This window comes from Cebus imitator, unplaced genomic scaffold, assembly GCF_001604975.1.
Source record: "Cebus imitator isolate Cc_AM_T3 unplaced genomic scaffold, Cebus_imitator-1.0 Scaffold65, whole genome shotgun sequence".
NCBI lineage: Eukaryota > Metazoa > Chordata > Mammalia > Primates > Cebidae > Cebus > Cebus imitator.
In genome coordinates this window covers 666,101-687,860 of record NW_016107380.1, presented here as the reverse complement: position 1 = coordinate 687,860, position 21,760 = coordinate 666,101, and the positions used below count along the sequence as shown (strand labels likewise).

The following is a 21,760-nucleotide window of genomic DNA, read 5'->3' as shown; positions in this document are numbered from 1 at the left end:
TTAAAACTGAGATTTGATATCTTTCAAAGAATTGATCAGTTTTGTCTTTCAGTATCTCCTTATCTGTCTCTTATTGTCTGTAGGGTCTGTAGTGATAACCACACTTCATTGCTGACATGGGTAATTTGTGCCTTATCTCCTTTTTCTTCATCAGTCTGGGTAGGGGGGTTACACAAATTTATATTGATTTGATTCAAAGATCAGTTTTTATTTTTATCTGTCTATTGTTATTGTTCTCAATTTCATTGATTTCTCTTTTCTTTTTTTCTCTTTTGCCTCAGAAAGTGACATTTATTTAAAGAAAAAAAATGACAAGATGTCCATCCCTTGGCTCTCTTCCCTACCCTCTCCTGCCGCTCCTCAGCCCCTCCCAAGACTGAACTCTGGATGGGACTAGGTGGCAGGATAGCCCCTCAGATGAGGGTAGCAACATTGAGAGTCATTGCCTCAGTGGAGGTGTTGTAAAAGGTCTCTATGTCTTGAAGAGTCCTCTTGTCTTCTTCTGTAACCATGTCAATAGCCACATCCTTACAGCCAAACCATCCAACTTGACCGATTCTTTGGATAAAGCTTTCCCTTTTGGTGGGAAGGTCACAGTTGATGACTAAAGAAACCTGCTGTACATAAATGCCTCTGGCCTATGTCAGGAAAGACAACTCTTCAGCATGTGCACAAGGATCTATCCCGAAGGGATGACACATGGGTATCCATGTAGGCAGCCAAGGAAGGAAGAGGAAATAAGCATCCCTGTTCCTCAAAGACCTTAGGCATGCCAGATTCTATTCCAAGTTGCTACTTTCCTGAAAGGGGCACTGGATGTCCCCTTGGAGAGGGAGTCAACTTGGATTTTTTTTTTGAGAAAAGGTCTCACTCTGTCATCCAGGCTGGAGTGCAGCTCACTACAGCCTCAACCTCTCAGGTTTAGGTGATGCTTCCAGCTCATCCCCTCAAGTATCAGGGACTACGGGCATAAACCACCATGCCCAGATAATTTTTATATATTTTTTTGGTAGAGGCGGGGTTCTGCCATGTTGCCCAGGCTGGTCATGAACTCCTGGCCTCAAGCGATCCACCCCACTCAGCCTCCCAAGGTGCTAGGGCCACAGGCATGAGCCACTGTGCTAGGCTGATTTCTGTTTTTATCCTTGATTATTTTCTTCCTTCTGTTTGTTTTGGGTTTGTTTTGTTCTTCTTTAAGTTCTTAATGGGGAAGCTTACATGATTAATTTGAACCCTTTATTTTTTCCTATATAAGCATTTGATACTAAAATTTTTCCCCTAAGCACTGCTTTAATTATATCTCATGTTTTAATATATCTTATTTTCATTTTCATTCAATTAAAAATATTTTTTAAAATTCCCTTTGATTCTATTTTACAGTGGGTTGTAAGTTGTTCATACAAATTTTTCAGATATCTTTTCATGATTTACTTCTAGTTTAATTGCATTACAATCAGAGATCATTCTTTGCATGATTTCCTTTCTTTTAAATTTATTAAGTTTGGTTTTATGGCTCAGAATATGGGCTATCATGTTGTATATTCAGTGTGCACTTGAAATATGTATTTTGCTTTTAGTAAGTGGAATGTTTCTTGAATGTCACCTAGGAAAAAATTTGTTGATGATGTTATTCAGGTCTTCTATATTCTTGCTGATTTTCTAGGTCTCTCATTAATTGAGAAAGGAGAATTGAAGTCTCTAAGTGTAAATGTAAATTTGTCTATTTCCTATTTCAGTTTTATTAGTTCTTGCGTTATATATTTTGGAGCATGCACCTTGTTAAAAGTACATCCACATTTGCAAATGCTGTGTATCTTGGTGAATTGATCCTTTACCACTATAAAATATTCTTCTTCCTAGGCAATTATTTTTCTTGTTCCAAAGTCTGCTTTGTCTGATATTAGCATAGCTTCTCCAGCTTTCTTTTGATTAGTATTTGCATGTTATATCTTTTTTCATCTTTTTATTTTTAACTTTATCAACATATTTGAAGTGAATTTTTTTGTAGATAACATATAGTTGGATCTTATTTTTAAAATTTAATTTGATAATCTCTATTCTTTAATAGGTACAATTTGCATTTAATGTAATTATTAAAATAATTGGACTTAGTTCTATCATTTTCTTATTAGTTTTTTTATTTGTTATTCTTTTTTTGTTCCTCCACTCCCATTTCCTGCCTTATTCTGGGTTTATTTTTTAGTATTTAATTTTATCTGTTGGCCATTTGTATGTATCTCTTTGAATTATTATTTTAGTTGTTTCTCTAGTGATTACCATATACAAACCTAGCTTTACACAATCTACTTACAGGGAATAGTTCATCACTTCAAGTGAAACAGATAAGCCTTGTTACTTTACCCTCCTCAGTTTATGTCATAGTTGTCATTTTCATTATATCTACATAACTTGAGAACCCTATAGATAATGTTATAATTTTTGCTATTAACAATAAATAATTTTAAAGAACTTAGTGTAGTAAAATACTCCATTACCCAAATATTTACCATTTCTGTTGCTCTCTCCTTAGTTCTCATGTTGATATTTCCCTCTGATATCATTTCCCTTCAGCTTTAGAATTTATTTTAGCATTTCTTTAAGAAGAGATCTGCTGGGGACAAGTCTCTTAGTTTTTCTTCATCTGAGTATGCTTTCTTTTGCCATCATTCTTTAAGGATGTTTTTTGCTGGATATAAAGTTCTGGTTGGCAGTTCTTTTCTTTCATTGCTTAAAAGATGTGTCACTATCATCTAGCCTATATGATTTCTGAAGAGAAATTTGAAATTATTTAAGCCATTGCTCTTGTAAAGGCAATGTGTTGTTTTTCTCTGGTTACCTTTAAATTTTTTTACTAACCTTTGGTTTTCAGCATTTTGAGTATGATGTGTCTGGGTATGGTTTTATGAGTTTGCTTTCATAGGAGTTTGCTGAGTTTCTTGAATCTGCAGTCATGTCTTTCACTCAGTTTGAGAAGTTTTCAGCCATTATTTTTTCAAATATTTTTTCTATGATTACCTCTTTCATTCATTTCTCCTTCCAGGACTCCATTGATATGCATATCAGATCTTTTGACTATTATTCCAAAGGTTGCTGAGAACTTCTTCACTTTTTTCAGTCTCTCTCTTTCTCTGTTCTTTAGGTTGTATCATTTCTATTGAACCATCCTCAAATTCACTGACTCCACTGTCATCAACATATTGCTATTGCATCCATCTAGTGAATTTTTAAATTTCTAATATTGTATATTTGAGTTCAAAAATATTCACCTGGTTCCATTTTATGGTTACTGTTTCTCAGCAATTAATTTCTATCTTTTATTCATTTTAACAGTGTTCGTCTTTACCTTATGGAGGATTATTGAAGAACTGCCCTAAAGTCCTTGCCTGATAATTCCAACATTGGGGTCCCTTTGGGTTGACATCTGTTGATTGTGGGTTTCCCTTAATATTGATCCATTTTTTCTGGCTCTTTGTATGTCACATTATTTTGGTTATACTGTGAACATTTTGAATATTGTATTAGTCCGTTTTCACACTGCTGATAAAGACATACCCAAGACTAGGTAATTTATAAAGAAAAAGAGGTTTGATAGACTCATTGTTCCACACAGCTGGGGAGACCTCACAATCATAGCAGAAGCCAAAAGGCATGTCTTACATGGTGGCAGGCAAGACAGAAAGAGGGCCAAGCAAAAGGGAAAACCCCTTATAAAACCATCAGATCTCATAAGACTTATTCACTACCAATGAGAACAGCATGGGGGAAACAACCCCCATGATTCAATTATATCCCACCGGGTACCTCCCACAACATGTGGGAATTATGGGAGCTATAATTCAAGATGAGATTTGTGTGGGGATACAGCCAAACTGTATCAAACATTATGTGGTAAGGCTCAAGGTTGTGTTAAAATTATATGGAGAAATGTTGACTTTGATTATTTGTTTAAGCAGGCAATCAACCAAGTTTCCTTTTTCCAGCTCTTCTTTTTGTGATTTCTTTCATACTCTCTAGCTCTCAAGATGTTCCTTTTTATGGTTCTTGTGGCCAGAAGGTGTCTTCTCAAAATTTTAGCCTCCCATGCTGTCATGCAGTCCACATAATTGGCGATGCCTTCACAGTGAGATAGGAGGAGAAAAGAGAGAGAAATTAAAAACAAACAAACAAACAAAAAAAAACATTTTCTCTCCACGATTCACACAGCAGGACATCATCTTGCCTGGTTCCTCTGGTCATTGAGGTGGATTTTTCTTGGGGTTTTAGGTACTCATGCTAAAGGAAAAGAAAAGAGGGAATCATAAACTCTAGCACGCAGAGGACTTTTCCTTTATCCTCTAGCTGGAAAGAAGGGGCTTCTGGAGTTTTTGCTCTCAATGCTTGCTTCACAGTTCTAGAACTCAGTCTGCACGCAGGTCAAATAAGGGGAAAAAAAGGAGAGCAAAAATCTATAAACTGTTCCCCATGGGTCCTTATTTATTTTTGCTTTAGTTCCCAATGCATTTGTCATTGTGTGTTTTTCAAAGTCCTCAGATAGTTGCTTTTTGTACTCTGTTCAGAGTTCTTAGTTGTAATCAGTTGGATTCATAGGCTGTAGTCAGCTTACTCCACCTGGGCTTTCACCAGAAGCCTACATATGTTTTCAATACCTATTTTTTTACACTTAAAATATTTTATAAACATTTTTCCATGCCATTATACGTTCTCCCATATCATAATTTTTAACAACTGCATATTCCTTCATATGAGTGTTTATATTGATTGTCTTAGTGAATACATGAATAAATAAATCTTGACACACATCTGTGATTATTTTCTTAGGATAAATTCTTAAAGGCGGAATTGCTATACTAACATCTTCAAGGGAGTATCTTAACATTAAATCAGTTTAGACTCCCTCCAATACTTGGAATATTGATTTCTCTGTATTCCTGCTATAGAATGGGATAGAATAGATAGAAAAAATAATGCCAATGATCACTAAAGGTGCTTAAACCTGACAATTTCCTGTCCAGTAGATTAACTGCAAATCTTTCACCACGTATCTCATAGATGTAAGTGACTAGCTGTCTTTGGCTTGATATTTATAAAATTCAGTGGTATTAGGCATATTTGGTTTGGGCTCATAAAAACTTGAGCCAGACATAACTTTTCAGGTGCCTAGAGCATCCTAATTAGGATAGAATGGGCATCGCTGAAGAGAGCAAGAATGGCTTTCTGTGTGCCGTGATCATGGGGTCTGCTTATGCGTTCCATTCATCTTGCATTAAAATTGTGCTTTAGTTTAGTCATGAGTGATTTATTAGGTTCAGTTTGAAGAGCTGGCTTCTCAACATTAGGAGTCTGAGGAAAGTGTATTTGCTATAACACTACACATCTTTTTTTTTTTTGTGTAATTACATATGTATACCTTTGCTGTTTTAAAAAAGACATATGAATATTAAAATTCCCTGTAGAATGGGAAAATATCCTCTTCTAAACTATTAACGCATATTCTTTGCCAGAACAGATTACTTCTTTATCAGCCCAAGCCCTGACAGAGAAGAGAATTGGTGCACTCAAAGTGGGTAATTCGAATGAGTTTAGTGAAAGAACCATTTACAATTGTGGGCAGGGTGTAGAGATCACAAAATATACAAGTCCCCTGGGGATTGGAGAGTATCGATTGTAGGCCTGGAGCTTTGACCTTTGGTGCTCATCCAGTGTGCAGGGTGCCCTCAGGGGGTGTGTGAACAAAACGAAGACCTCATGTTTCCTGTTCTTTCTCTGTCCAATTTCCTGCCAGTCCTCACTGATTTAAACCCATCAGAAGTCAGAGGGTCAGCATGCCTCTCGATGCAGTGCACACATATCTACCAAAGCAAATGCAGGAAACATTGGATTGAAATCTCCTTACGCATATGTATTCAGAAGACAATGGCTAATCTGCAACTAATTGTATATGATGAAAGAACATTTCTATTTCACCAGGTATTTATAGTAGAATATAAATGATAATTCTTAACATAAGACTCTTAGCAGGGCTGGGTGTGGTGTCTCATGTCTGTAATCTCAGCACTTTGGGAAGCCGAGGCAGTTGGATCACCTGAGGTCAGGAGTTTGAAATTAGCCTAGCCAACATGGTGAAACCCTATCTCTACTAAAAATACAAAATCACCACAGGTAGTGGTGTGGTGGGTGCCTGTAATCCCAGCTACTCGAGAGGCAGAGGCAGGAGAATTGCTTGAACCCAGGAGGCAGAGGTTGCAGTGAGCTGAGATCACACCATTGCACCCACTCCAGCCTGGGCAACAGAGTGATACTCTGTCTCAAAAAAAAAAAAAAAAGACTTCTTATCAAAATATGCTACCAATTTATTGGAGAATTATATACAGCATATTATACATCTGTTAATACCTATGATATGATGTATATATTAGGCTTTATACTATAAGGGATAAGCCCTTGGGCTTGGGAGTTACACTGAGTTTGAATTCCAGCTTTTCCATCTATTAGCTCTCTAACTTGGGGTGAGTTTATTACCTTCTCTAAGTCATCATGCTTCTATTTTGCTTGTTTATTTTATATGTTACACAGGAATATAATAGTACCTACCATATAGGATTGTTGTGAGGATTAAATGAGATCACGTATTTGTCTTAGTCCATTTGTGTTGCTATAAAGGAATACCTGAGGCAGTGTAATTTATAAAGGAAAAATATTTATTTGGCTCATGATTCTGTTGGCTGGAAGACTGGGTATCTGGTGAAAGTCTCAGGCTACATAAACTCGTGGTGAAATGCAATCGGGAGCCAGAGTATGGCGAGATCACGTGGCAATAGAGAGAGAGGGGAGGTGCCACATTATTTTTAGCAACCAGCTGTTGTGGGAACTAACAGAGATATAACCCATTTACTGCTACCCAGAGAGGGAATTCCACCCCTATCACCCAAACACCTACCAGTAGGCCCCATCTCCAGTGCTGGGAATTAAATTTCAACATGAGGTTTAGAAGGGTCTAACATTTAAACTATAGCAGTATGCAAATTGCATAAGCCAATGTCTGGCATATATTAAGTATTGTACTTAATAAATGTCTGTTATTATTCTAATTGTTACACATTTGTGACCAGGGACAAGAACCAAGAGTTAAGAGGACTCTCCTTATTTTAGGATGAAACTAATTGCTTAAGTAAGTATATGCTTCAGAAAGGATAGAGAATTCAGTGATTAAGGGCACAGGTTCTGGAGTAAAACCTTTTGAGTTTACAGCCTAGTTCTGCCTCTGTCTCTTTGACAAATACTTATCTGCTCATCTTCTCAGTGCTTTAATTTCTTCATCTGAAAACTGGGATTGATATCTCTATCTATTTATCTAGATATATTTTTAAAAATTTATAGACTGTATATGTAAAAAGATAAGTATGAAAATTCATTATTATATCAAAAACTTAGAATTTATAGTCAATCTGTTTTCAGGATTTGAGATCGTAGTCCCACAGAAGACAGATCTGGTGAGATTGTTTTCCAATACAGGCATACCTTGGTGAGATTGTGGGTTTGGTTTCAGACCACAGCAGTAAAATGAATATTGCAATCAAGTGAATCACATGAATTTTTTGGTTTCCCAGTACATATAAAAGTTATGTTTATACTCTACTGTAGTCCACCAAGTGTACAATGCCATTATGTCTAAAAAAATGCACATGCCTTAATTTCAAAATACTTTATTGCTAAAATATGTTAATGATCATCTGAACCCTGATTGTATAATTGCCTTTTACTAGTGGAGGGTCTTGCCTTGGTGTTGATGGCTGCTGACTGATCTGGGTGGTGGTTGCTGACGGTTGGGGTGACTGGCAATTTCTCAAAATAGGATACCTGTGAAGTTTTCTGCACTGATTTACTTGTCCTTTCACAAAAGATTGTTCCATATCGTGCAATGTTTGATAGCATTTTACCCACAATAGAACTTCTTTCACAATTGTAGTCAATCCTCTCAAACTGTGCTGCTGCATTATCAACTAAGTGTATGTAATGTTCTAAATCCTTTGTTGTCATTTTAACAATGTTCACAGTATCTTCACTAGGGGTAGATTCCATTTCAAAAAAGCATTTTCTTCGTTCCTCTATAAGAAGCAATATCTCATGTGTTCAACTGTATCATGATATTGCAGCAATTCAATCACATCTTCAGACTCCACTTTTAATTCCAGTTCTCTTGTTATTTCTACCACATCTGCAGTTAACTTTATCCTCTGATGCCTTTAACTCCTCAAAATCATCTATGAGGGTTGGAATTAACTTCTTCCGAACTCCTGTTAATGTTGATATTTTGACTTCCTCCCATAAATTACAAATATTCTTAATAGCTTGTAGAATGGTTTTCCATTTATTTTGCCCAGATTCATAAGAGGAATCACTACCTATGGCAGCTACAGCCTTATGAAGTTTATTTATTTGTTTTGACATAGGATGTATCTCTCTCACTCATGCTGGAATGCAGTGGCATGAACATGGCTCACTGCAGCCTTGACCTCCTGGGCTCAAGAGATCATCCTGCCTCAGCCTCGTGTACTGGAACTACAGGGGTGCAACACCATGCCAGGCTAATTTTTTGATTTATTTTTTGTAGAGACAGGGTCTCATTTTGTTGCCCAGGCTGATCTCAAACTCCTGGGGTCAGGCAATCCTTCTGCCTCAGCCTCTCAAAGTGTTGGTGTTACAGGGTTCAGCCACCATGCCCAATCTATGTTTTTAAAATAATAAGACTTGAAAGTCAAAATTCCTTCTTGATTCATGGGCTGCACAATGGGTGTTGTGTTAGAAAGCATGAAAACATTAATTTTCCTTTACATCTCCGTCAAAGCTCTTGGGTGACTGTGCATTGTCAATGAGCAGTAATATTTTGAAAGAAATCTTTTTGTTTTCTGAGCAGTAGATCTCAGTAGTGGGCTTAAAATATTCAATAAACCATACTGTAAACAGAGCTCATAGATTTTCAAAATGGTACATGAGCATTGGCCTCAACTTCAAGTCACCAGTCTCATTAGCCCCTAACAAGAGAATAAGCCTGTCCATCAAAACTTTGAGGCCAGGCCAAGCTCAGTAGCTTATGTTTGTAAGCCCAGTATTTTGAGAGTCTAAGGCGAGAGGATTACTTGAGGCCAGGAGATTGAGACTAGCCTGGACAACATAGCATAAGTTTATTTCTGCTTAAAATTTAAAAATTAGCTATGTGTGGTGGCATATCGCCATAGTCCCAGCTACTCAGGAGGCTGAGGTGGGAGCATTACTTGAACCCAGGAATTCAAGGCTGCAGTGAGCTGTGATTGCACCACTGCACTCTAGCCTGGGTGACACAGTGAGACTCTGTCTCTGAAAAAACAAAACAACCATCCCTCCACTCCCCAAAAAAAAACCAAAACACATACTTTGAAGTCAGGTACTGACTTCTCATCTCTAGCTGTGAGAGTCGTAAATGGCATCTTCTAAAAGAAGGTGATTTTGTCTACATTGAAAATCTGTTGCTCAGTGCAGTCACCTTCAGCTGTGATCTCAGTTGGATCTTCTGGATAACCTGCTGTAACTTCTGCTTGAGCACTTGTTGCCTCGCCTTACGGTTCATGTGATGAAGACAGCTGTTTTTCCTTTAACCTCGTGAATCAGCCTCTGCCAGCTTCCAGCTTTTCTTCTTCAGCTTCCTCATCCCTCTCGGCCCTCATAGAATTGCAGAGAGTTAGGGCCTTGCCCTGGATTAGGTTTTGGCTTAAGGGAATGTTGTGGCTGTTTTGATCTTTTTGCCATATCACTCAAGCTTTCGCCATATCAGCAATAAGGGTGTTTGCTTTTTTATCATTTGAGTGGTCACTGGAGTAGTACTTTTAATTTCCTTCAGTAACTTTTCCTTTGCATGCACAACTTGGCTAACTAGTTAGCACAGGAAGCCTCGTTTTTGGCCTGTCTAGGCCTTCAACATGCTCTTCTCACCAGGCTTAATCATTTCTAGCTTTTGGATTAAAGTGAGAGATGTGAAACTCTTCTTTTCACTTGATCACTTAGAGGCCATTGTGGGGTTATTAACTGGCCCAATTTCACTATTGTTGGATCTCCGGAAATAGGGAGGTCTTGGGAGAAGGAGAAAAATGGGGAAACAACCGGTCGGTGGAGCAGTCAAAACACACACAACATTTATGGATTGCACTTGCCATCTTCTATGGGTGAAGTTTGAGGTGCCCCCAAAAAGTTATAATAGTAAGATCAAGGATCACTGATCATAGATCACCATAACAGATATAATAATAATGAAAAAGTTGGAAATATTGCAAGGATTACCAGAATGTGACACAGAGACAGGAAGTAAGCATATGCTGTTGCAAAAAGGCCACTGATACCCTTGCTTAATGCAGGGTTGCCACAAAACCTTTAATTTGTTTAAAACAAAACAAAACTACAGTATCTGTGGGTTGAGTGCAGTAAAATGAGGTGTGCCTCTATGTGATTGGTGGCCCCCCATATCTGCTGGTTTAAAATCTGAGATGGTGGCCGTAAGAGTCTTTTCTGCTTGACTCAGAGATAAAAGTATCTAGAAAGACTTCTTTTCATTTCTGGGAGGCAGTTAATGTGTTGCCAAATTGGTGACAGAAACCCAGAAAATGACTGGGTAGGAAGAAATAGTAAAGCACTATCAGAAATGAGTTATATCCTGGGAGATGTAATACACACAAAGTGTTGTAGGTTGTTGCTAATGGGAAGAATTAGCAGCAGTGTACTCTTAGGTTTGTAGTTTTCTATTTTAGGTGCTCCATTGCTTCAGAGTGAGAGAACTATTCACTGAGTAGGGGAAAATACCTTCTCAATAGAGCTGAGGTTTGTTGCATGAGACCTAAAAAGCATTATTGTACTAAATTGAGCTACAATTGTACATACAAACATTTTCAACCATAGATCTTGGACTAGAATAGCACTCAAATAAAAACATGACCCCTAGATAAGTCCCCATATTCTATCTATTGAAAAACATTAATACTAGCATTAGACAAATATTTTCTTGCTCCAGGTTGAGTGAATAGCAAAAAATAACAACTTTAGGCAACCACTGAAAATGACTGTAGAACAAATGAAATATATATCAAACTGAAAACTCTCAAGAAGAGAACACACCAGTGAAAACCATTTACAATAGGAAACAAAAAAGTTTAGAAAACTGTTCAGAATCCTCACTAGAGTGAAAAAGGTATAGTCTCAGTGGAACAGGGCATGATGCCATGAGTTGAGAATTAAGAAATGAAAAGGCTACAGGTTGGGCTGAAATGGGGAGTGGATAAGATGAGGTTAATTGCAAGAGTCTAAAAATGCAATGGCAAAAACTAAAAAGGAAATGTAAGAGTAAAATTTAACATCCACAATGGTGACAATAAAAGGTGAAATTGATACTATGGGAAATCAGATCAGTGTGATGGAGAATAAACTAAAGAAAATATTCAGAATTTAGAAGAAAAGGAAAAAGAAAATAATGAAAGAGAAACTGTGAAGTAAAGAGAATGGAAATTCAGTAACAATTATTGATTATTCCTGAATAATAAACTATTGTAATTAGAAACAAATAATAAAACAAAATTGAAGGAAATTCCTAGTGCAGGGGGCAAAAAAAGATAAAAGACTAGAGTATATATATTGAAAGGTTAATTGTCTTTCAGGCAAATAAATCAGAAATGACTTATAGCTGGAGTCATCTTGGCAAAATTTGGGGTTTAAAATAATGATTAGCTATCATATAAGTAGCCATGAATGAAAAACTAAATAAAACATACACAAAGAGCACTCCAGAAAGTTACCTAGTAAGGAGCAAAAATTACAATTCTTTGAGTCATCTAAATTTATTATGTATTATTTAGACTCTGAGTCAAAGAAAGTAACAGAAGTAAGAGGGCAACACCTACAGAATTTTGAGGTGAAAATTATGTCTTCTAAAAATTTTATACCTAACCAAGTTGTCTTCCTGAGTTAAGATAATTAAAATATATTATTAGTTATATAAGTTTTCAGAAAATAGTGTCCATATACCTCATCTTGTTTTTGCATTCTATTTATTACTGCATTTTAATTGAATAAGCCGAGGAAGGAGTTAAAATGAAAAAATTCAAGAATGAAGTAGAAATGATATAAAACTTGTGTTATTTGTGAAACAGATTGATTATAAGGTCAAGTCTAAAGAATTTGTTAGGATTTGTTCAGATTACAAGGAATAGTTTAATTAAAAACTAAAATGTTACTAATGCAGACTATTGGTCAAAAATGGAGCTGAAATAGTGTGGTTTTAATTACAGATACTTTTTAATGCTGTTTTCCTGATTAAAGATACAGAGAAATAATCTGGCCAAATATTTCCTACAGAGATACTACTTTAATGAGTACTTAAGAATTATTTGTTAATTAGCACCCGACGGTCCTAATCTGAATATGGGCTTTTCCTGCCTTCATTGCTAGTTACACGAATGCATATAAATTGATATGCTTAAGCTGGCTAAAGTATCTCCTCTGAACTTTTAGTATGCATTTATGATTGGTCAGTTTCAAAGGTCTAATTTAAGCCTAAATTAGACCTTAGGCCTTAGGCCTTCAAAGTCTAATTTAGGCCTATCTAGTGTGAGAGTTACTAAGTTATTTTAAAGACCTCACCCAATCAGATGGCTTCTCTTCTTGCTCCTAAATTGTGGTTTTAAATATCAGAATCAAAAAGAGAAGATGAAGAGGGTTGTATTATTGTCACTGTGAATAGACCAGCCTTAATAGCTCACGGTGGGAATTCCCCTGCGATTTCATTTATGGGTGCAGTATCAGAGTGCCATGCTGATATGGATGGCCAATAGATAAGTATATATTAATAATTGATAAGCAGTTTCTTAATGACTCTTTTGTCTTTAAAAAATTATTTTAAAAAAGGAGTATCTTTCAATCCAGATACAGATTGCTATCAAATATGTCAGAGGTTAATACGAATGTGTCATTGGTACTATAATACAGTTGCAATTGCTTTATTTCTACTTTATATTTTTATTGAAAGTTAACCTGGCACTATAATTTTAAAATGATTTTTTTCTTCTAATACATGTAATTTTTCTATATATTAGCACAAATTAAACTCATAGCTTGAATGTAATAAACATGTAAGAACCAGTATCTGGTTACCACAGAAAGCCATTGTTATAGGACCTAACTTGATATTTAAAAAATAGGAAGGGAATAGCACTGTACCAGCAGATTTAAATTGTAAAGGAAAAGTGAAGTTTTGTTTTGTTTTGTTTTTCCCTAGGAGAATGCCGATCAAATGGAATCTCCCTTGCTTTTTGCTGAAGCGAGGCTTGCCCTGTTACTTTGTAGTGGGAGAATGTATCAGATATTCTGCTGTAGCAAAAAATTTAGACCTTATCACCTTTCTTAATCCTACATCCCCTCATTTCTTCATTCATTTTTCTTAGTGGCTCAGAGTGCATGGCCCAACTTTATAAGCATACCCCAGCATATCCTCACCGTACCTGTTTACCTTCAATCCTACTCACTTGGAAAAATCTATAATCCTGATTAAACTCAACTACTTGCATACTCATGCCTGTACCCTAGCAGCTAAGCATGATTGAAGAAAATCATAGAAGCCTCCTGTGTGATCTTGTTTGATGTTTATGACCACAGATATCCAGTGAGTGCTCCATGCTGTGCTGACCAGCCAGCTACTACACTTACCTAGGCAGTTTTATCTTTGATTCTCATAGTGCCTCTTTCACCTGCTTTCCTTTCTCCTCAAATCTTGGGCAGCCCTCTTTCATTTTCTCACTCAGCTGTCTCTTTCACTCAGAAAACAATCTTCTTATTATTCAAAGGGCATGATGACCTTGCTGCTTGTTTCAGTATAAAACAACAAAAGCATTTGGAGGAGTCTTCTACATTCTCCCATCATCAAATTTCTCAAACTACTTGCATGTAAAACTCTACTACACTTTCTCTCCTATTGCAATAGAGGAAGTGTGTGTGCTTCTTAGGACAATGCTCCCATGTGTACACTGGAATCTATAACCTCGTGCCTAATTGAGCATTTTATTACTCAGAGTAGCTCTCCTCCCTCCTGTATTACACAGTTTTCAATTGCAACTGCTTTATTTTCATCAGTCCACAAACATAGTTTGCTATCTCCCATCTTACACAAAACAAGGTAACACAAGATTTGTCTTTGTCTTAAATCTCCTAGTGCCACGCTATTTCTCTGGTTCTATTTTCAGCAAAACTCCTTGGAAGAAGTTATGCTTCTGATTTCCACTTCCTCTTCATCCATTCTCTCTGAAACACACTCCGCTCCAGTGAAAGAGGTCTAATCAATTCCGGGCTAGTAGGCCTGGAATCGAACCCTAAAGGTGAAGCTTGTGTATACTGGGCATAAAATGGCATATTAACAATTAAGCTCATCAGTGATCACCGTGTCAACACATACAGAGGCTAATTCTGATTTCTTACTTAAATAACTCTCAGAAATGACTAAGCTACTAAATAACCTTCTTTTCCTTGAAACATTTCCTTAAAACTTGGATTCTGGGAAGCGTCACTGTCTTAGCTTTTTTCTGACCATTCTGGCTGTTTTCTGTCTCTTCTTAACCTCTGTTACTTGTTCCTCTTCCTCTTCTTAACTTCTCAATGTTGAATTCCTGAAAAATCAGTCCTAGAGCATCTTCCCCTTATAGTCTACATGCACGACCTTGGGGGAACTCACCTAACATTATGGCGGCTTTAAATACATTCTATGTGATGATGGTCCCCTAAATTTATATTTTGAGCCACAGTCTCTCTTTAGCTCTATATTCTTATATCTAACCACCTGCTTTTCAAACTTATGTTAAAAAACTTTTATTGATTTTACCTTACAAACCTGCTCCTACTCCCTTGTTCTATATCTAAATAAATATCACCATCTTCTAAGACTTCCGTGTTGTACAACTCCAGGGTGTGCTGTTCTTATGGATTAATTGAATTTTTGTTAGCATCTTCTGTGCATTGTTTTCCCATGGGTATCTCATTTATTTGAATTAGACTAAAAAATGCAAATCATTCAGCAGCTGTATTTAGCTCTTGAAAATTTCAGTCTATCTGGGTAGCTACTATACTAATTACATGATGAAAATAATCAGCTAATATTCTTTTGTTTGAGAAATTGCCAAAGATCAGGAAACCATCTTCATATAGCCTAAAGTGCATAAGTCAAAAAAAATAATTTTAACTAACCTCAGATCTTGGAAACATTTCAGTGAAGATGTTTTGATTTAAAACAAAGTAATCAGTTTTCACTTAGCATTTTCGGATAGTAACCATATAATATTTTCCGATTCAACCAAAAATGGCCACATTTATTTTTTACTAAAAAGTAGTAAATATCAGCCTTTTTATGTGCTGCTACTACTGCAGAAAGCTTTATAAACTTTTCAGCCGGAAATATTGTAGAGATCAAAGAGCTTTCAAAGGAGTTTCTAACTAACAATGACTATAGATACTCTCTCTGCCTTAGCCAAACTAGCTGTGCTCTGTTTCCTGGAGCACACCACATTCTAAGCAAGAGAGGGATTATTACAAAGTTAGCCATGGAATACATAATACACATAAAATAGTTTGTGTGATATGTGCATAAGTTTTTAAAGCTAATTTTACCTCTACTGCTGTTTTCCGTATCATGCCACTTTCCGAGACTATAATTTTGCCTCCTGCCCTGAAGTAGCCGCAATCCCGAATTTTGTGTTTCTCTCCTCCTCCTTTTTTAGCAGTATAGATCCCTAAAGAAAATACTGCCTTGGTTAGTTTTGCTTGATTAGGGCCTTCATAAAAGTGATATCATTATGAAAGCTTTCTTTATCCAAATAGAAATAGTGTGTTTAAGCGGGGTAAGCTTGGCAGAACAATGGACCATTGTGATATTGTTTACATGCTTATGTTTTTTATTGCCTTCAGTACTATGTAATTTGGTCTTGTAACTGATTAGCCAATTAGGAATTGGAAGGATGATATGTAAATGTTACTGTCTGACTGACAGAATGATTTATTAGAAGTGTGTATTTGTAGAATTTCACCTGCTTTGTTTGGGAGGCCCAGTGCCAAACCTAAACACAAGTGTCAATGGCAGACCTGCGGCCAGTGGTTTATGAGAAAATTCAGCCACACTTGAATTTTGCTCAAGTACGGTATTATTCGCTTGCCAGTGGTGTCATGCTGACTTTAGAATATCTTTACCTTTTCTATAGTTTCCATCAGCATTGTTGATTTCAGCACGTATGGATATAACCCATGGGTCCTGATGCCACCCACTGACATCACTAGCTCGGCTTTTGGCCCTGCTTGTGCTGATACTTCCTATTCTTCCATTGTCAGTGTTTGTATTCCATTCTTACTGCCAAATGGATCCTCTGAACCGTAAGATTTACATAAAAAGGCCTTTCCTTTGCTCTTGGAAAACTCTGTGTAGCTCATTGACCTAGGTTGTTTCCTTTCATTTCAGAAATGGGTGGGTTTTGTTCTCATTAAAAATATTCTTTTGATTTCACTATTTTGTCTTAATGTGATCCGGATAGAAAAATGATAAAAATATTACTCTTACAAAGAAAGCAGAAAAAAAGAAGGAACTCGTATTTGTCCATAGCTTTAATCTACAAAATTAAAAGGCATTCACTTACTTTAGGAAATAATAGAAGTCAGTTTTATGAAAATGTGTTAGCTAAAGCTTACTAAGTTTAACGTTCTGCTGTCTTTATTCCCTTTATTTTAAAAGGCAAACGATACACACATTGCATCCCTCTGTAAACATTTAGTTGATTTATTTATTTGACAAACTCTTTCTGAATACTAGTGTGCCACTCTGCTAGTTTTATTAATACAATGACAAGTAACACACAGCCCCTGCCTTCAAAAATATTGTGATGTAATGGCGGTGTCAGGCCCAAACAACAGCATAGAAGTATAGTGAAAGAGAGATGTACAGGTTATTACAAATTATTAAAAACTCTACCCTTTCCAATCATCGTTGGATTCTAAGGTAACACTGATTAGCTAAACTAAGTCCACCCACATTAGGAGCCACACTCTTCATGGAATGGATATCCATTCTGCCTTTGCCCTGGGGAAGTCAATGGCTGTATTTAGAAGTACACAGTTTTAGCTCCTTAAGGTCATGTATAGCATTGACAAAGTAGATGTGATAAATATAGAAGTTTTTTTAAAAAGAGCTACTGAACATCTTTCTTCCTGATAAGTTCTAACACAAACTTGTTCACTTGAGCATTACCTGGGCCTTGGAAGAGATTTAGTTACTGGCTAGGATTCTTTTTTTTTTTTTTTTTTCAAGATAGAGTTTTGCTCTTGTTGCCCAAGCTGGAGTGCAAAGGTGCAATCTTGGCTCACTGCAACCTCTGCCTCCTGGGTTCAAGTGATTCTCCTGCCTCAGCCTCCTGAGTAGCTAGGATTACAGGCATGCACCACCATGCGTGGCTAATTTTGTATTTTTAGTAGAGACAGGGTTTCTCCATCTTGGTCACACTGGTCTCAAACTCCTGACCTCAGGTTATACATCCGCTTTGGCCTCCCATAGTGCTAGGATTACAGGTGTGAGCCACTGCACCCACCCCACTGGTCAAGATTATTATTAGTAACTGAGTGAAAAGTACTCTACTCAAAATGATTTGCTTTCATTTTCTGCCCCAAATGGAAGGAATTGACAATGTTTCTGATTGCTGTTGCTGCTGGTAGTGATGGTAGTGGTGGGAATGATGGGAATAGATTTCTGTTTTCACTTTAATCAACAACAGACTTGTTCCCCAGAAGCCATGTGATCAGCAAATTTAGAGGTGAGGGTTGCTCTGTACTAGTTTCTGAGAAAGGCCCCTTCGTTGCCTTACTAGTCCCTCTTTGGGACGTTTTTTAATTTAAGAGTGAATCTTGCAGCCAGCCATTCTGTGAAAATAGAAATGATGCTACAATTAAAAATAGAAACATTGAAAAGTTACTGTGCTTACAGCCTATTATATAAAGGTCTTTACCTTATATTCCTCTCATCCCTTCACAGAAGTAAATGAAAGACTCTGCCTCTCTTTTAATTATGAGGGTAAAGCTTCCTTCTGACCTTGCTTTAGTGAAGGGATTCCTTTCTCCATGAGAGTCCTTCTTTCCAGCCTAAAGATGCCATCTTTGCAGAAAAATAGTGGTTGGTTGTCTCAAGTGGGCATTTTATAGTTCCAAAAACCTCTCAGTATGTGACATTTGTTCACCAAAGACCTCTTAGCCTTTCCCAGGTGTGAGCTCTTCTGTTTGTGCTTTTATGTTTTAGTGCTAGATCAGAGAAAACATAGAAACTGTAGAATACCCTGAGTGTAGGGCTCAAGGCTATAATCCCAGTACTTTGGGAGGCTGAGGCCGGGAAGACTGCTTGAGGCCAGAAGTTCAAGACCTGCCTGGGCAACATAGCAAGCTACATGTCTACAAAAATAAAAAATTAGCTGGGCATGGTGCTGTGTACCTGAAGTCCTAGCAACTTGGGAGGCTGAGGCAGGAGGATTGCTTGAGCCTAGGAGTTCAAGACTTCAGTGATCTGTGATGGCACCACTGCACTCCAGCCTGGGTAACAGAGCAAGACCCTATCTCAGAAAAAGAAAAAAAAAAAAAGAAAAAAAAAAGAATATCCTGAGTGTGTGCAAGAGCTATAGCTAGTAGGCCTGGAATTGAACTCTAAAGGTGAAGCTTGTGTATACTGGGCGTAAAATGGCCTATTAACATTTAAGCTCAGTTAAGGTAAGATCTCATTATGCCTCCTAGCTCATTGTGACATTTCTACATTTTAATAAAATTCTGTATAACAATAAGGGCAACATGGCCGGGTGCGGTGGCTCACGCCTGTAATCCCAGCACTGTGGGAGGTTGAGGCAGGCAGATCATGAGGCCAGGAGTTCAATACCAGGCTGGCCAACATAGTGAAACCCCATCTCTACTAAAAAATACAAAAATTAGCTGGGCATGGTGGCTCGTGCCTGTAATCCCAGCTACTAGGAGAATTGCTTGGACCAGGACCTGGGAGGTGGAGGTTGCAGTGAGCCGAGATCGCATCACTGCACTCCAGCCTGGGCTACAGAGTGAGACTCCATCTCAAAAATAAAAAATAAAAAAAATAAGGGCAACACAGCACAGACCAGTGAGAACATAGCATCGTAGTGAGGGTCAAGTCAGGATGAGACAGATGGTTAATGGAGCATCCCATGCCACAAAAGCCAGATAAATCAAAGACTGAGAGAACATGCATGATGCCACCAAGGGCCAGAGACACTGAAACAGCCATGTGAGAGCAGAAGGAAGACCCTGCATGGCTCTCAGAAGCGGATGTGAATAGTTTTCAGGATGCAGCTGCTGAGGAATCCATGAGAGTGAGCAAGTAGGGCATAGGCCTTCGGCGAATTAACATACCAGGAAGCACAGAAATCTGTTGTGCATTGTAATGATAATATCATTCACATCATTCAGTCCAAAATATTTGTCTGGGAGTATCATAGCTGGAGTGCTTTTCTCAAGCTGACTATAAACACTATGAAGATTAGGTTTTACTGAGAAAAAAAACTGCTGAACGATATCAATATTTCTCCCACAGCTCCAGAAAAAATGTGTCCACAAGCACAGTCCTATCCTTGAATTGGCGATAGAAGCCAAGCGGATCGTTTGAGGTTAGGGGATGTATTGCTGAGTTCTCTAACTTGTCTTTTGGAAACTTTGAGTAGTCTGGGTTATGACATGGGGCTTTGCTTTGGAAGCTAAGTACAAGGTCAGGCCCTTCACACAGCTATCATACACATTCAGTGGCAGTAGTACATGTTCCTTGAGGTTTTAGCCCCGCAGGCAGCCAACTTCTACAAGGCCCAAATGGCAGGAACAGGGGACTGACTTTTGGAAACAAATGGCAGGAATGGAGGCTATTAAGGAAATGGTGGCTTTTCCACAAGGATCCCCAAAGGTCTGGTGAATGGTTCTAGTGAGCTTGTGTGCTTTTCCCCTCTGTTCTCTTTCCTTTCTGAATTATTATGGATTGAATTGTGTCCTTCTAAAATTCACGTTGAAGTCCTAACCCCAGGACTTTGGAATGCAACCTTATTTGAAAATCAGCTCATATCAGATGTAATTAGTGAAGTTTAGATGAGATCATCCCGGAGTAGGGCAGACCCTGAATCTGACATGACTGGTATTCTTATAAAAAGGGGAAATATGCTCACAGGGAGAACACGATGTGAGCGTGAAGGCAGAGATGGGAGTGATGCTTCTATAAGCCAAGGAACACGGAAGGTTGCCAGCAAACCAACAGAGAAAAGGTATGGAACAGATTCTCACTCTCAGCCCATCCTGCTGACGTCTTGATCTCAGACATCTGGCCCCAAAACTGTGAGGGAGTAACTTCTGTTAAGTCATCCAGTGTATGATGGTTTGTTATGGCAGCCCTAGCAGACAAATGCATGGTTATCTATTTCTTGCCTCTCTTTTCTAGGGCACTCTATATTCATTGAGATCAGGGACTATGTCCTGGTAATTTCCAAATCGTCATCACATACAGTGGTCCTGTTACGCCTAGGAGGCCTCTCGAAAATATTTACTGAATAAAAAAGTAGGTAATGTAGTTTTCTACCAATAAACATTTAGCTGTATCTCAAGTAGGAAAACATATGTACTATTCTCCTAATTCTCAAAATCATTTCAGTTTAGCAACCTTGACCGTGGGTTAGGTTTGGGGTGGCTTCCCTGTGTCTTAGTTTATTTGGGCTGCTATAAAAAAATATCATAGACTAGATGGATTATCAGCAACAGATTTATTTCTTATAGTTCCCTTGGGTGAGAAGTCCAAGATCAAGGCACCGAGATTCCTTGTCTGATGCGGGCTGGCTTCCTAATTCATAGACAGTGGAAGCGGGGAAGGATCTCTCTCAGGCCTCTTTTATAAGGACACTGATACCATTTATGAGAGCTCCACCCTCATGACTAATCACTTCCCAAAGCTCCGTCTCCACATACCCTCACACTGCGTGTTGAGTTGCAGCATATGAAATTTAGGGGGACACAAACATTCAAACCATAGCATGTTGATTAGTTCTTCATTTCCCTAAGTCCCATCAATGACCCTCATTAAACTGTATTTAAAAAGCTAAGCATAACAACTTTCATAGTATCTACAGATAAGTGAACTTTTTATACTGTAGCACTGTTTTGGGAAAGTCTTTGCTTAAAAAATGTGTATAGGTAGTATCAAGCATTTGATTAAAATTTTCTTGAGAAGAAAAGAAATTGTTTAATTGTCACACAAATGAAGGGTATTTAAATATAAAGATACCTACTCATTGTGAAGACATGTCCTGAATAAATAAGGAATATATGCGGACCATTTATTTAGACAGATAAAAGTCTCCAAAACATATTACCATGGATGCAGACATCTGTCTTCTAGATTGTAGAAGTTAGCTGTATAAAATTATGGTGTTATATGAGTGAACTGAGATATTTTTAAGCTATAAGTGAAAATGTAGGTCCTTAAAAGTAAACTAGAATAAAGTTTCCTTCATAACTGCAAGCAAAAAAAAAAAAAAAAAAACAAAAAAAAAATCAAAAAATAAAAAAAAAAAAAAAAAAAAAAAAAAAGCCAACTGGCTATATCTGGAAACCTCAGCATCTATTTACTTGAGTTTTAACCTTTGTGCCAAAGGGCTGGCAAGCGGAGGGAAAGGAGGCTGTCTGG

General features: G+C 37.6%; 1 protein-coding gene and 1 non-coding gene across 2 annotated transcripts in view; one reads left to right on the top strand and one right to left on the bottom strand.

The window, feature by feature from the left end:
- AIG1 (androgen induced 1) overlaps nt 1-21,760 on the top strand; it is a 256,095-nt gene that overhangs the window by 11,304 nt on the left and 223,031 nt on the right. The window lies entirely within an intron of this gene.
- LOC119471605 lies at nt 708-847 on the bottom strand. Its single transcript, XR_005200668.1, has one exon. It is a non-coding gene; the product is annotated as a small nucleolar RNA SNORA67 (small nucleolar RNA).